Source organism: Podarcis cretensis (genome assembly GCF_951804945.1).
Source record: "Podarcis cretensis genome assembly, chromosome: 4".
NCBI classification, from domain to species: Eukaryota; Metazoa; Chordata; class Lepidosauria; order Squamata; family Lacertidae; genus Podarcis; species Podarcis cretensis.
This window is the reverse complement of record NC_137173.1, coordinates 69,216,156-69,229,602: the sequence shown is the minus strand read 5'-3', so window position 1 is coordinate 69,229,602 and position 13,447 is coordinate 69,216,156.

Below are 13,447 nucleotides of genomic sequence, written 5' to 3'. Positions count from 1 at the left end.
CAAGGAGAGCCAAGGTAAAGCTGCACTCCCTGCTTTTTTGTGTCTGGCATTATCGATTTATGGAGTGATTGGGTGATGTATCAAACCAGGTGGGGAAAAAGTGTTTTGGGTTTTTATTTTTTCTTTTAAAAAAACCCAGCAAACCACTTCCAAAGCATTTCTGAAGCTTTGGCACCAGCCAACTCCAACCTGGCAACCCTGAGTTACTTTGGATCCAAAGTTGTTTGACTGTCTTCAAAGCAAATGCACAACCCTGGTTGTTAGGTGTTGCATATTCAAGTTTCTCTGTGGTGCAAGGTGTGTGTGTGTGTGTGTGTGTGTGAGAGAGAGAGAGAGAGAGAGAGAGAGAGAGAGAGAGTTTTGTTTTGATTTTGTATTGGAGCCAATAGTTCATGTCATAAGCTGCATGCAAAATGTGAGGTTCCATATAATAATAAAAATGCAACTTTTAATTGCTTCTTTCCGAATGCCACATATTTTATTTGTGGTTTGGTTTACAAATACTTTCATCTGCCAAATAAGTCTGCATGTTTTCCAGCATCCAAATGCTGCCCCCCCCGCACTATGTAAATAAATAACATGCTAGTGTTTGGGTTCTCAGTAAAAATTCCTTTTGAATTAAGATGGCTAGTAATAACACTAGATTTCATACTTCCAGTGCAATCCTATAGATGTCTATGCAAAAGTAAGCCCTACTGAGTTCAATAGGACTTTTTCCCAGGTGCTTGTGTAGGACTCCAAACTAAGTGTGACTCTAAAATGAACATTAATTCTATGTGTCCCCACCGCCCTTTTTTATTTTGCTTTTTCAGTTTCTTCTGTGTTGCTGGATAAATCTAAGAATAGAAACTAATTTGGCTCTATTCTTAGTACTATCTTTAGTATCTCTTTTGGTGGTCTAACTTGGAACCAGATTTCATGTTTCCAAGGTTTTTTTGGCTTAATGCAGAAATAGCATTGTTCCCCATATATTTTCAAATTCTCATCAGCTCACATTTAAAACTTAGCAAATGCACGTGCAATGTTTTTTCCTTTCCTTTCCTTTTTATTTGCATCTTGCATCTTGCTTTGCAAGAAAACAACTGAATTATGAGTAAAAATAGTTCAGGGCAAACCTCTGAAACTGTTCTTACAATATAAATTTTCAGAAGCAGAGAAGCTCAACTAAATATTTGTGTATTTAGTGGGGCTTATATATGTGTATATATAGATGCTTTTATTAACTGCAGTTCAACTGGTATCAAAGTACTCCGTTGCCCTGCCAATTTCTAAGAGCAACTTCCAATGTACAGTGTACAAGGATAAAAGGCCTACTGCCAAGCCCAAACAGATGTAGGCAGGAGAATTCTGGACTATGGGTTGTATTCAACATAGTGCCTCATTAAAGACACTTAGAAGAGAAGAAGAAGAAGAGTTTGGATTTGATATCCCGCTTTATCACTACCTGAAGGAGTCTCAAAGTGGCTAACATTCTCCTTTCCCTTCCTCCCCCACAACAAACACTCTCTGAGGTGAGTGAGGCTGAGAGACTTCAGATAAGTGTGACTAGCCCAAGGTCACCCAGCAGCTGCATGTGGAGGAGCAGAGACGCAAATCTGGTTCCCCAGATTGCTAGTCTACCGCTCTTAACCACTACACCACACTGTATGAGAGTGAGGAAAGAAGTGCCAATTTAAAATAAAAATTAGTCAGTTGTAGGCTGTCCCCTTAACAGTGAAGTTTGTAACAGATTGGATTGTATTAAGGATAAGAATGAACCACCTACTTTTTCTTACTTACATATATTGTGAAAAGTTATTTTCCCTAAGAATTCTATTTATAACTTACTATAAGCATAACATTTCCAAAGAGGCCCCGACATCAGCAGTATACTTGTTCCCCTGGCGAAATGTTTTGCACCACCAGTGGTGTTGTACAAAAGAATGCACAAGCAGGTTTGTGGCAACTTCATTGCACCATGGATTGCAATGTTACAATTTGCCCACCTAGTAGTGCAAGAGTCCTTGAGCTAGCAGACGGAAAATGTTGGCTACAGTCTTGTAGAACTTCAGAATGCAAGTAAGAGGTGCTATGTGCGAATGTTCCCCCATGTAGACATTTATTTATTTAAATCAAATTCTTGCCCTCTAGGAGGGATTTAATGGAGAGGAGCCTGCAGCTGGGACTGTCAACGGGAGCTTCTCTTGCTGTTGGAAGACAAGACTGAGCCACACACCCTTTGCAGAATTAGCTAGAGAATGCAAATCTCAGTTTCCTCTTCTTGTTTGGAAGTTGAGGTGCCGGGATTCCCTCTGTCTGCTCAGCTGCCTCCTGCTTCCTTCTAGTCAATTCACGGGGGCTGTAATAAATTATGTCAGAGGTTTTTGCCAAATCCCAGCTCCTTTGCCACCTCGCAACCCTTTTACAAGTCCCTTTACAGCTTTTTGGGAAATGAAGTCCGAACACGGGAAAGAAAGAAAGGCAGCAGTGCCTATCAACTTTGGGGCCCCGTGACCCCCTCAAATATTGGGGGGGGGGGAAGAGACCTGGGACCCTAGGCATTGATGCCTATGGTTGCAAGAGTGTGTTGGGAAACTGGGGAAATGGTAGTGTGGGGGAGACTTAAAATATAGGTCGCTTGGGAAGCACAACAAGCACTTCAGAGTAACTATTACAGTGGTACCTCTGGTTAAGAACTTAATTCATTCTGGAGGTCCATTCTTAACCTGAAACTGTTCTTAACCTGAGGTACCACTTTAGCTAATGGGGCCTGCTGCTGTGCTGCCGCCGCACAATTTCTGTTCTCATCCTGAAGCAAAGTTCTTAACCCGAGGTACTATTTCTGGGTTAGCGGAGTCTCTAACCTGAAGCGTCTGTAACCTGGAGTGTCTGTAACCTGAGGTACCACTGTACTTTATAAAGCATCATGTAGTGTGCAATGCACTTTCTGCAGAGTGGTGTGTGTATTTTATAAACTAAAGATACAGTTGTAAAGGGGTTTACAACAGGCAATGATGAGGACAGAGGGAAGGGAAGGGCAGACAGGAAGGGTATGGAAGAGAACAAATCTAGCTACAGTACATTTACTTAAATTTGGTTACAGTTGAGGATGGGAATTACAGTGTTAAGTCAAAGTCCTGGTTGACAAAGAGGGGGGATTTGAAAGGGGACCGAGAATTCTTCCTCCTCTTCATCCTGGAGAAGAGTGACTAGTGGGGTGCCACAGGGTTCTGTCTTGGGCCCCGTCTTATTCAACATCTTTATCAACGACTTGGATGATGGACTCAAGGGCATCCTGATCAAATTTGCAGATGACACCAAACTGGGAGGGGTGGCTAACACCCCAGAGGACAGGATCACACTTCAAAACGACCTTGACAGATTAGAGAACTGGGCCAAAACAAACAAGATGAATTTTAACAGGGAGAAATGTAAAGTATTGCACTTGGGCAAAAAAAATGAGAGGCACAAATACAAGATGGGTGACACCTGGCTTGAGAGCAGTACATGTGAAAAGGATCTAGGAGTCTTGGTTGACCACAAACTTGACATGAGCCAACAGTGTGACGCAGCAGCTAAAAAAGCCAATGCAATTCTGGGCTGCATCAATAGGAGTATAGCATCTAGATCAAGGGAAGTAATAGTGCCACTGTATTCTGCTCTGGTCAGACCTCACCTGGAGTACTGTGTCCAGTTCTGGGCACCACAGTTCAAGAAGGACACTGGCAAACTGGAACGTGTCCAGAGGAGGGCAACCAAAATGGTCAAAGGCCTGGAAACGATGCCTTATGAGGAACGGCTAAGGGAGCTGGGCATGTTTAGCCTGGAGAAGAGGAGGTTAAGGGGTGATATGATAGCCATGTTCAAATATATAAAAGGATGTCACATAGAGGAGGGAGAAAGGTTGTTTTCTGCTGCTCCAGAGAAGCGGACACGGAGCAATGGATCCAAACTACAAGAAAAAAGATTCCACCTAAACATTAGGAAGAACTTCCTGACAGTAAGAGCTGTTCGACAGTGGAATTTGCTGCCAAGGAGTGTGGTGGAGTCTCCTTCTTTGGAGGTCTTTAAGCAGAGGCTTGACAACCATATGTCAGGAGTGCTCTGATGGTGTTTCCTGCTTGGCAGGGGGTTGGACTCGATGGCCCTTGTGGTCTCTTCCAACTCTATGATTCTATGATTCTATGATTCTATGAATTCAGGGAGTGAATCCCAAGGACAGGGAAGAATGAGAGAGAATGGGCAGAATTGACTGAAAGACAGGAACTTCAGAGAGACGGAGAATAATAGAGATGGAGGAGTGAAGCATGGAAAGATGGGCAAAAATAAAGGGAAAATTCAAGGGCAGGGCAGGCCTAAAAGCAAGTATGGGAAGTGTGCTGTACATGGGAAGCCAGCATAGGGATTTAAGGATACATCATATAGTCAAAACAGGCGAGGTGAACCATTTGAACAGCAGTATATTGAACAGAGGCGAAAGGGGCAGAGGTGGGACAAGGACAAAACAATGAGGAGTTTGCATTAGTCATGTTAGAAATGTCCTTAGAGGTTTTTCAGGGTAGGCTTGATTTATGGATTTTTCAATAAGAGGAACTTTTATCTAGTGTCGTTGAAGGCAGGAATTGCCAGTGCAGGGAAGGAGCAAAATCGCCACAGACTGCTCTTTTGCCAGGAAAATGTTGGACAGAGATCAACAGTAAAGATATTCCAGGAGGAGACAAACATCTATCTGCTGTTAATTTCTTCATCTCAAGCTGCTGTTAAAGTTACAATGGCTGGCTGAAAAGCTGGCAGTCCGTCAGATGGGTGTTGAATTTGCCGCCGCCACCATTGGTTCATAATTTACGGCATCTTATGACACTGGAGCAGTTGCCTGCTAAACTGATTTTTTACGAGCACAACTTTATTGTTGCTACTGCATCTATCCCAAAAGTCACTTAAAATGTGAATGTTAATGGGGAAAAGGGGTTATATTCGGTTCTTAAGTGCTGGAATATTTTAATTACTCTCTTGCTACACATGATGCTTGTATTTTAGAAAACCTTCTCATTTCAGAAGAACACATGTTTTTTCTTTCTCAACTGAAAACATGTTTCTACTGTTATCTGAGCCCTGGAATCAGTTCTGACATATAGCTAAAAATCTACTTAACCTGATTTTCAATCAGAAATTCAGTGTTGTCTCACATTTGTTTTGAAATTCCCTGATGTGCAATTGGACAAAACATTTGCTTCTCTCTCTCTCTCTCTCTCTCTTTTAAAAAACCTAACAGATAGTGTTCTGCATGATGAAAGCTTGTTTAAATAGATTATCATTTCTGAACACACGAAAATTAACTGTTACACTTCACACACATTTAAAGAGGGATATCTAGGAATAACTGTGTCCCCAGAGAACAAGACAGGAAGATGAAAACAAAATAAACAAAGGAGAAAACCAAAATGGGGACAGCCATCTGTGGAAACTAGAATGCAGTCACTGACTAGGTCTGTATCCACACACAGTTTAATAGACAATACACATGCCATAGTTAGGAATCTAAAAATTTGGTCAGTGGGTACATGCATTCTGTCTAGTATTTACATCAACGGCCCATATTTCAGTATATAACTGAAGCTCATATAAAATTTAAAAATCTGTTGGTGACAAGAGTTGTAATGTTTCTATACTGGGAATCAACAGCTGTGATGGTATTTATTATACTGTCGCAATTTTGGTTTTTGTAATTTTTAGTGATGGCTTCCTGTGTTTAGTCCTCGTTGTTTGCCACTTTAGCCTCGTGAATGGATGACGAAGAGCATTAAAATGATTTGTACAAACAATGATACATTTGCTTTGCACATTTTACTTTCTTGTTCATGTTCCTTCATTTGATTTTCCCATGGCTAATAATCTGATTGAACCCAAATGCTAAATTTTCTACGTACAGTCATATGAACTTCCTCCCTCCCTCCTTCCTGCTGGAGCAGCATGATGATAAGCAGATGGGCGAGGAGCAGAGTGTTTAAGGCTTGCACTGGCTGGGTCAAAGATAGGTTGGAGGATTACCAGGGGCATTGCTGGCAGGGTTGGGGGTGATCCTACCAAACACATTTGTTTTTTCCAAGTTCTGGAGGCAACTATTTCCTTCCCTGACCTGCAAGGTTCATCTGAAACATGGAGGGCTTCCAATTAGGATACTGCAGGTATCCTGACTGAGACACCAGGGGCTCAGCTAGGACTTTGCACATGGAGAGCGTATGCTGTGCTGCCAAATACAGCAAGTAGATTTATTCCAATGGTTTTAGTTTTAAAGTATCTCTATATGGGAAGGGTTGTGGGAGCTCAGTAGTAGAGAGACTGCTTTGCACACAGAAGATCCCAGATTCAAATGCCAGCATCTCCAGGTAAGGCAGGGAGAGGCACGGCCAGTCAGTATAGAAAATACTGAGATAGATGGACCAATGGTCTGGCTCAGTTTAAGACCACTTCCTAAGTTCTCTCTCGGTTCACTTAAGCTACAAAACTGTCCCACATTTCCATGCATTGAATTTGCAGGTGTATATTGCTTTAGAGAAGGGTACAAAGGAATATGCAAGTAGATTTGTTCATTCCCTGACCAGTCCACAGTCCTTCATTTCAATCACAACCCAGAAAACAGCAGTAACCTACTGGAGCTTCTAGAAGTAAATACTAAAGTATTTACAGGCAAGCACATTAGGTTGGATCCCAACATCAAACTCAATAGTCAACTGCCAGTGTGAAATTACCCAAAGTTGGACATCCAGATCTTCAAACCACATTCATGTGTAAGACTTTGAGATCCATTTTTATACAGACCAAGAATCAATCCAAACTACTTCAAAAGTATCAGGCAGTCATTTACAATTTGAGGAGGTTCACCATATAGCAAGGTTACCTGAACAGGTACCTCTATTAAAAATGATACAAACATGGCTGGTCCTGTTGATGATCAAGACATGTGGCAAACCTGGATCACTCACTGAACACATTGATTAAAAAGAAAAAAAAGAAAAGGCAGGCCGGCTTTGAAATTAGTCCAATAAATGGGATGTGGGCATCAGCACATTTCTTTACACTGTTTTAGCAGCAAACAGTAAAGATGGCTATACCACAACAGTTTTAGTATCACTGAAATATGACATAAACAAAATGATAAATCTATGCCTCCCAACATTATGAGGTTGCCTGATACAGTGGTACCTCAGGTTACATATGCTTCAGGTTACAAACTCCACTAACCCGGAAGTAGTACCTCAGGTTAAGAACTTTACTTCAGGATGAGAACAGAAATCGCATGGTGGCAGCGGGAAGCCCCATTAGCTAAAGTGGTGCTTCAGGTTAAGAACAGTTTCAGGTTCAGAACGGACCTCCAGAGCGAATTAACTACTTAACCCAAGGTACCACTGTATATCATATCCAATTAAATGCTAATTGAGCTGTAAACTTGTACAAAAGCTACCAATGGATCAAGGTAGCCACAGTCACTATAACGAGGCATTTCCAGTTTGGGGAAAAGTGATGCATTTTCTCTGAAGCAGCCCTTGTTATTGCTCACCAGCTTCTGCTGATGACAAACTTGTTCCTTTTGCTAAGTGGGCCAAATATAGTATTGAATTTAATGCTTAATTGACATTTCCTATTCATTATTGATAACAAATAGAGAAAACATTCAGTCATGATTCAGTCACAGCAGGTCATAAACTTTCTGAAGAACATTTGCACTAAGGGGCAGGAAAGGACATGCTTTTTTGCAATATTGGCCAAAGTGTACAGCTGCCCAACCCTTGGGGAGACCTTGAAACAAAGGCACTGTCAGCAGTTTGTGTCAATTGTACATGCAAAAGAGAACAGCATATGAAGGATCGGAACATTTAGTTCAGTGCCTTTGTCTGCTTCGTCTCTACAGAACTTTCAGCACAAAGTACTTAAGTATATCACAGCCACTCATTTCCCTCAATGTGATATGGGTTATCAATATAATATGAACTATCTCATAACATCATTCTAGATTCAGGTAGGTAGCCATGTTGGTCTGACGCAATCGAAATAAATACATTTTTTTTAAAAAATTGTCTAGTAGCACCTTAGAGACCAACTAAGCTAGTTCTGGGTATAAGCTTTTGTGTGCATGCACACTTCTTCAGATATGTTTTAGATACGTTTCAGGAAGCTTATACCCAGAACAAACTTAGTTGGTCTAAGGTGCTACTGGACAATTTTTTATTTTTTATTATTTCCATAAGCATCATGTTATTAAATATTCCTAAACTATCTTAGTGCAACCTGAAAGTATGTGGCAGAGAAGTGACAAGATTTAGAGTTTCAGGCTTGGCTATTTTGAATCTTTTCTGGAATTTGCAGTCTAATGCAAGTGCATCACATTGTTTCCTGAAAAGTTTGGGCCACGACCCACAGTGACAAGAACATGTGTCTCAGTCCTCAAGAACCCACTTTCAATCTGAAAAGAAAGGCCTTTTACTTTTCATTTGATTTTGCTACCCTAGACAACAACATAGTAGGCAGAGTATGGGAAACCAAAGGCAAGGGAAATGGGCTTGGGAGCTCTAGGGTCAACCTACCCACAAAAGGGAGAGACAAAAATTAAATGAAGGTGGGTGTTATGTACTAAGCTTGGATCCTAGAAAAATAGGCAAGTAGGATCCTAGAATGCAACAACTCCTTGGCTTGCAGGAAAAGACCAATCAGGCTCCAGGAGGAAAGCAGAATCAGCCAATCAGATGGGACTCATTGTGTAAATAATGTATATAAAAGCCTGAGGTTTTGGGGGGGATTGAATCACTGTTTTACAAGCTGCAATAAAGAGCATGAAATCACTACAGGACTCCGAGTATATTTCAGTGGAAGAAGCAGAGAATACACTACAGTGATATAGGAGACTCACAGCTGCTACCAATGTCTCATTTGCATTTTACTGGAAAAGAGCTGGGGATAGCATCACCGTTAGTCAGGAAAACAGGATCTCTGTCCAGTAACAGAGAACTCAGGTTGGGTTCTGAATTAGTGCCCACATCTACCTTAAGATCACTGGTGCAAACTACAGGGGCCCTGGGCATGCACAGTTTTACTGTGGGACTCCAATGTGACTTCTGGTTTCTACTGGAAGTTGCGTCAGAGGCCCAACACAACCTCTGAGGTGATGTCAAAGGCCCTGCAAAGCCTCAAACACACTTTCCAGAAGTCAAGGCCTCGGAAGCAACGTCTGCGGCACTGCCAGACCTCCAATGTGAATTCTAGTAGAAACCAGAAGTTGTGTCAGAGGTCTCATGAGGCTTCGGACGTGACCTCTGAGGCCTTGCAAGGCTTTGAAAGAGCTGCTGCAGCGCACTGATGTAACATGATGTCATGATGGCACATTACATCCCTGGTGCCATTGGGCACCCATAATCTGGGGCCCAAGTTGGTGCCCCTGCTTAATATTGTCAATATTGCCCTGTGATTTTCAGATGGAGGGTGGTGTAGAAATTTAATTGATTCATTAACAACAACAACAACAACAACAACAACAACAACAACAACAACAACGTCACGTGCCTATCGATTATTCATGGTACAGAATTGGCCCCCAGATGGATTTTGTGTTTTTCTGTATACCTTAATTTTCCAAAATATATAAAAGCTAAGTGTGTAAAGATTGAAGTACTTGTAGCCTACCAAAACAATCATTTTGCTTTTATAAGGGCAGGGAAATATTCACAGGAAAACAATAGTACTGCTTCTGAGAATCCAGGGTTTTTTTCTTCTTTTTTACATCTTAAAAAAAGAAGAGACAGCTGTTATTCATTTTCAACAGTTTCATTGCTCCAATAATCCATGTGGTTAGTCCAACCTACTGCTTTATGAAATACGTAAATATTTTTCATTTTCTTTCTTGAAAAACAAGGAAGGTACCCAGGCCATCTAGTGGGAAGCAAAGAGAACTGCATCCTGTCTGGAAATCACACACTTGGATTCCATTACGCAGCAGGTAATGTAGAACATGAAATCAATTGTATTGTAATAGCAATAGGCAGACAAAGTTGATTGCAATATCAAAGAAGGAAGACATTTTCTAGAAGCGAAGATTTCAGGTTGTAAAGTGAACTTCTCAAAACTTCAGGTTCATGTACTTCACGGGAGGAATGTAGAAAGTTGTAAAATGACTGCTCTTCCAGGCTAGCTTTAAATAACCAATAAAGTGATGGGGAAATGCATTAAAAAGCGAATGCATGATTAAGTGAATGAATGATTAAGGTAGAGGTTATCTTGGATAACGGTTGTAGCTCAGTGGTAAAGCTTTGCACATAGAAGGTTCCAGCTTCAGTTCCCGGGACCACAAGCGTAACATGAGTCCACAGTGTGATGCAGAAGCAAAAAAATCCGACGCCATTCTAGGCTGCATCAACTAAAGTTTAGGGTCCCGATCAAGGGAAGTAATAGTTCTGCTTTATTCTGCCTTGATCAGACCACACCTGGAGTCCTGTGTCCAGTTGTAGACACCACAATTAAAGAAGGATATTGTCAAGCTGGAACATGTTCAGAGGAGGGCAATCAGGATGTTCAAGGGTCTGGAGGTCAAGCCTTATGAGGAACGGTTGAAGGAGCTGGGTATGTTTAGCCTGGAAAAGAGGAGATATATACCCACCTTCAAATATTTAATGGGCTGTTACATGGAAGATAGAGCAAACTCGTTTTCCCTTGCTCTGGAGGGTAGGACCCAAACCTATGGATTCAAGTTACAAGAAAGGAGACTCTGACTAAACATCAGGAAGAACTTTCTGACTGCAAGAGCTGTTTGACAGTGGAACAGACCACAAGAGATGGTGGACTGTCCTTCCTTCTAGGCTTTTAAGTAGAGGTTGGATGGCCATCACTCATGTATGATCTAGCTGAGATTCCTGCATTGCAGGAGATTGGGTTAGATGGCCCTCATGGTTCCCTTCCAGCTCCACAGTTCTATGATTCTGTATAAACACCATGCAAACAAATCAGAATGAATGCTCAATAAACAGGCCACATGCAGGAGCCTGGTGTAAAACCACCGTTGTATATTACTCTTTCCTTCCCCAACTGCTGTTTTAAGGACTTTTAATAAACTCATCCTTCCCTTAGGAGTAGGGAGAAAAAGCAGAAGCAGTTTCTTCAATGGCAATAGAGTTTTTTAAAAATTATTCTATTTCATTGTATAGTACTGATGCTTAATGTTTTAACAGCTTTATGCAGGGCTTTTTTTCAGCTGGAACTCAGTTCTGGCACCTCTCGGGTCAGTGCCATTGCCATTATAAGAGAACAAGGGAGGTATTTGTGGTGAGTTCTGGCACCTCTTTTTCCAGAAAAAAATAGCACTGGTTTTATGTAAACTGTTTTGTGAGGTCCATTTGAAAAACAATACATAAATACCATAAATAAATGGTTAAGAACATAAATCTGATGATATGATGTGTTGCATAGGGCCATATTTCTTCTGTTGCACAGGTCCCTTCCCTGTTCATGATCCGCTGTTGCACATAAGAATTGGTAGTCTGGTTTCTTTTACCCCACTATTAGTTTGTTGTTTTTGCCTAATAATGCACCTTGTCTTATTTTATAAAGACCTGAACTTGGTACCAATTTAGACATGATATTAAATACGTACCATATGAGGCTTTGAAAGCAAGTAAGCTTTCTCTTATAAATATGTGTTGTCTCATTTGACTTAAAATGGGAACAAGTACATTTGGCAAATTAGTTCAAAAGATTGCCTTCTTTTCTCTGCATTTTCTATATACATAGTAACAGATCAAACTAAAATAAATAATCATGTCTTTGGAATTTTTCGAAAACATACAAACAGCATTTCGTTTGCTAAAATTTACTCCGCCCCTTGAGTACTCATTCTTTGTCACAAGTTCAGGATTGTTTCCAAACAAATGACCTCATTCCATTTCCCAGAAAAAAAATACTGTGCTAATTCCCACCCTTGAGTTTTTTCTGAATGCTTCTACTAGAACATTGTGGTTGCACAGCTGGATTTTGACAAAAAGAACAGTTAATTTTTTAAAAAGTTTCACAATGTAATTGAGAAAGCCAAGAGGCAAAAGCAGTTATCGAAATTTAACATGCAGCAATATAGGAAGAATAAATAGGTATTAAGACTAGCAAAGGACAGAAGTTGGCTCTCCTACATGGAAAGCAGGAGCAAAAATGGATTGGAGATTTAATTCAGTTTCACAGAGTCAGTATTTGGTGGGTCACTGTGGAAAGGCTTCAGGAGTTAGGCTAGTCAGTCAGTCATATCTAGTGGTTGTACACTAGACTCAAGTAGCTCCTATCTGCCAGCAGGAAGTTTGCCCTTGAAGATAACAACAACAATTTTATTTGTATCCCACAAGTTGTGTGGGAATAGGTGTCCTCAATGGCTATACAATTCTTATAACCACAAGTGTATGTGTGTTTTTAAAGATGCAAGTAAGAGAAACTGGTATCTGAAGCTTGAGGCTATATTTAACATATTATTCACCTTTCTGCCAAGGTAGTCAAGGTGACAGATATAAAATAATTAACCAACTAACAGTAAAAGCCCAATAATGAAACAGAAGAGCTGTAGCAAAATAATTAAATATGACTAAGATCTTGAATCATAAAACAGTAGAAGCCTAAAACAGCAGCAATTAATCACTTAAAAGTCTTGATTGAAAAAAAAGTTTTGATATAGTGCCTGTTAAACCCCTGAGGAATTAAGCTGAAAAATGATTAGCCAGAAGGGTCAGAGATAAGTATGTATTTCAGGTCATGCTAAAAGGCCTTTGTCCAGAGCAGAAAACAGAATAAAGGGCAGGTACATAGCCAGTCAGGTTTCAAACCACAGCACTCCACAGAAACAGATTTCTAAAAGAGATATTCCATCTAAAAATGGTTCAGATTAAGCACTAGTCCTGAATAAAGAGTTATAACCAGCAAGTTTTTTATTGGTTTCTCATATGACTTAGTACAGCTGGGCTGAGCTGCAATAAACCACTTCCGGTCAGCACAGCAAATATTAGGCCAATAGCTTTCTATCTTGGAGGTGCAACCAAATAGCGTTTTATAAACTGGACTTTTTGTGATTTGGAAAGTGAGGTGGAAATGTGTTGAAAAGTACAACAATGAACAAATTAACTGGAAGACATATAAACACACACAAGCAAACTAGGATAAATGTAGGGTGACCCGTAACAAATCAGAACAAATGTTCAATAAAGACCAGGCATAGTCTAATGACCACTTAAGCTTTGGGCAAGCAAAACTGGATGCCAGCTATAAATCACATGGAGTACGTGAAATTAACTCTTTATTAGGAGAAACCAGGCCAGCTCAGGGAGCCAGGCCTAATGAGCACCTCAACTCTTCTCAGTAGGTCTTGCCCCATGAGGCAGTTGTGGAGGCTGAAGACCCCTTCCTTCCCACATCTGCCTAAATCTCCTCCTCTCCAGGGCCTTTTCCAAGCAGA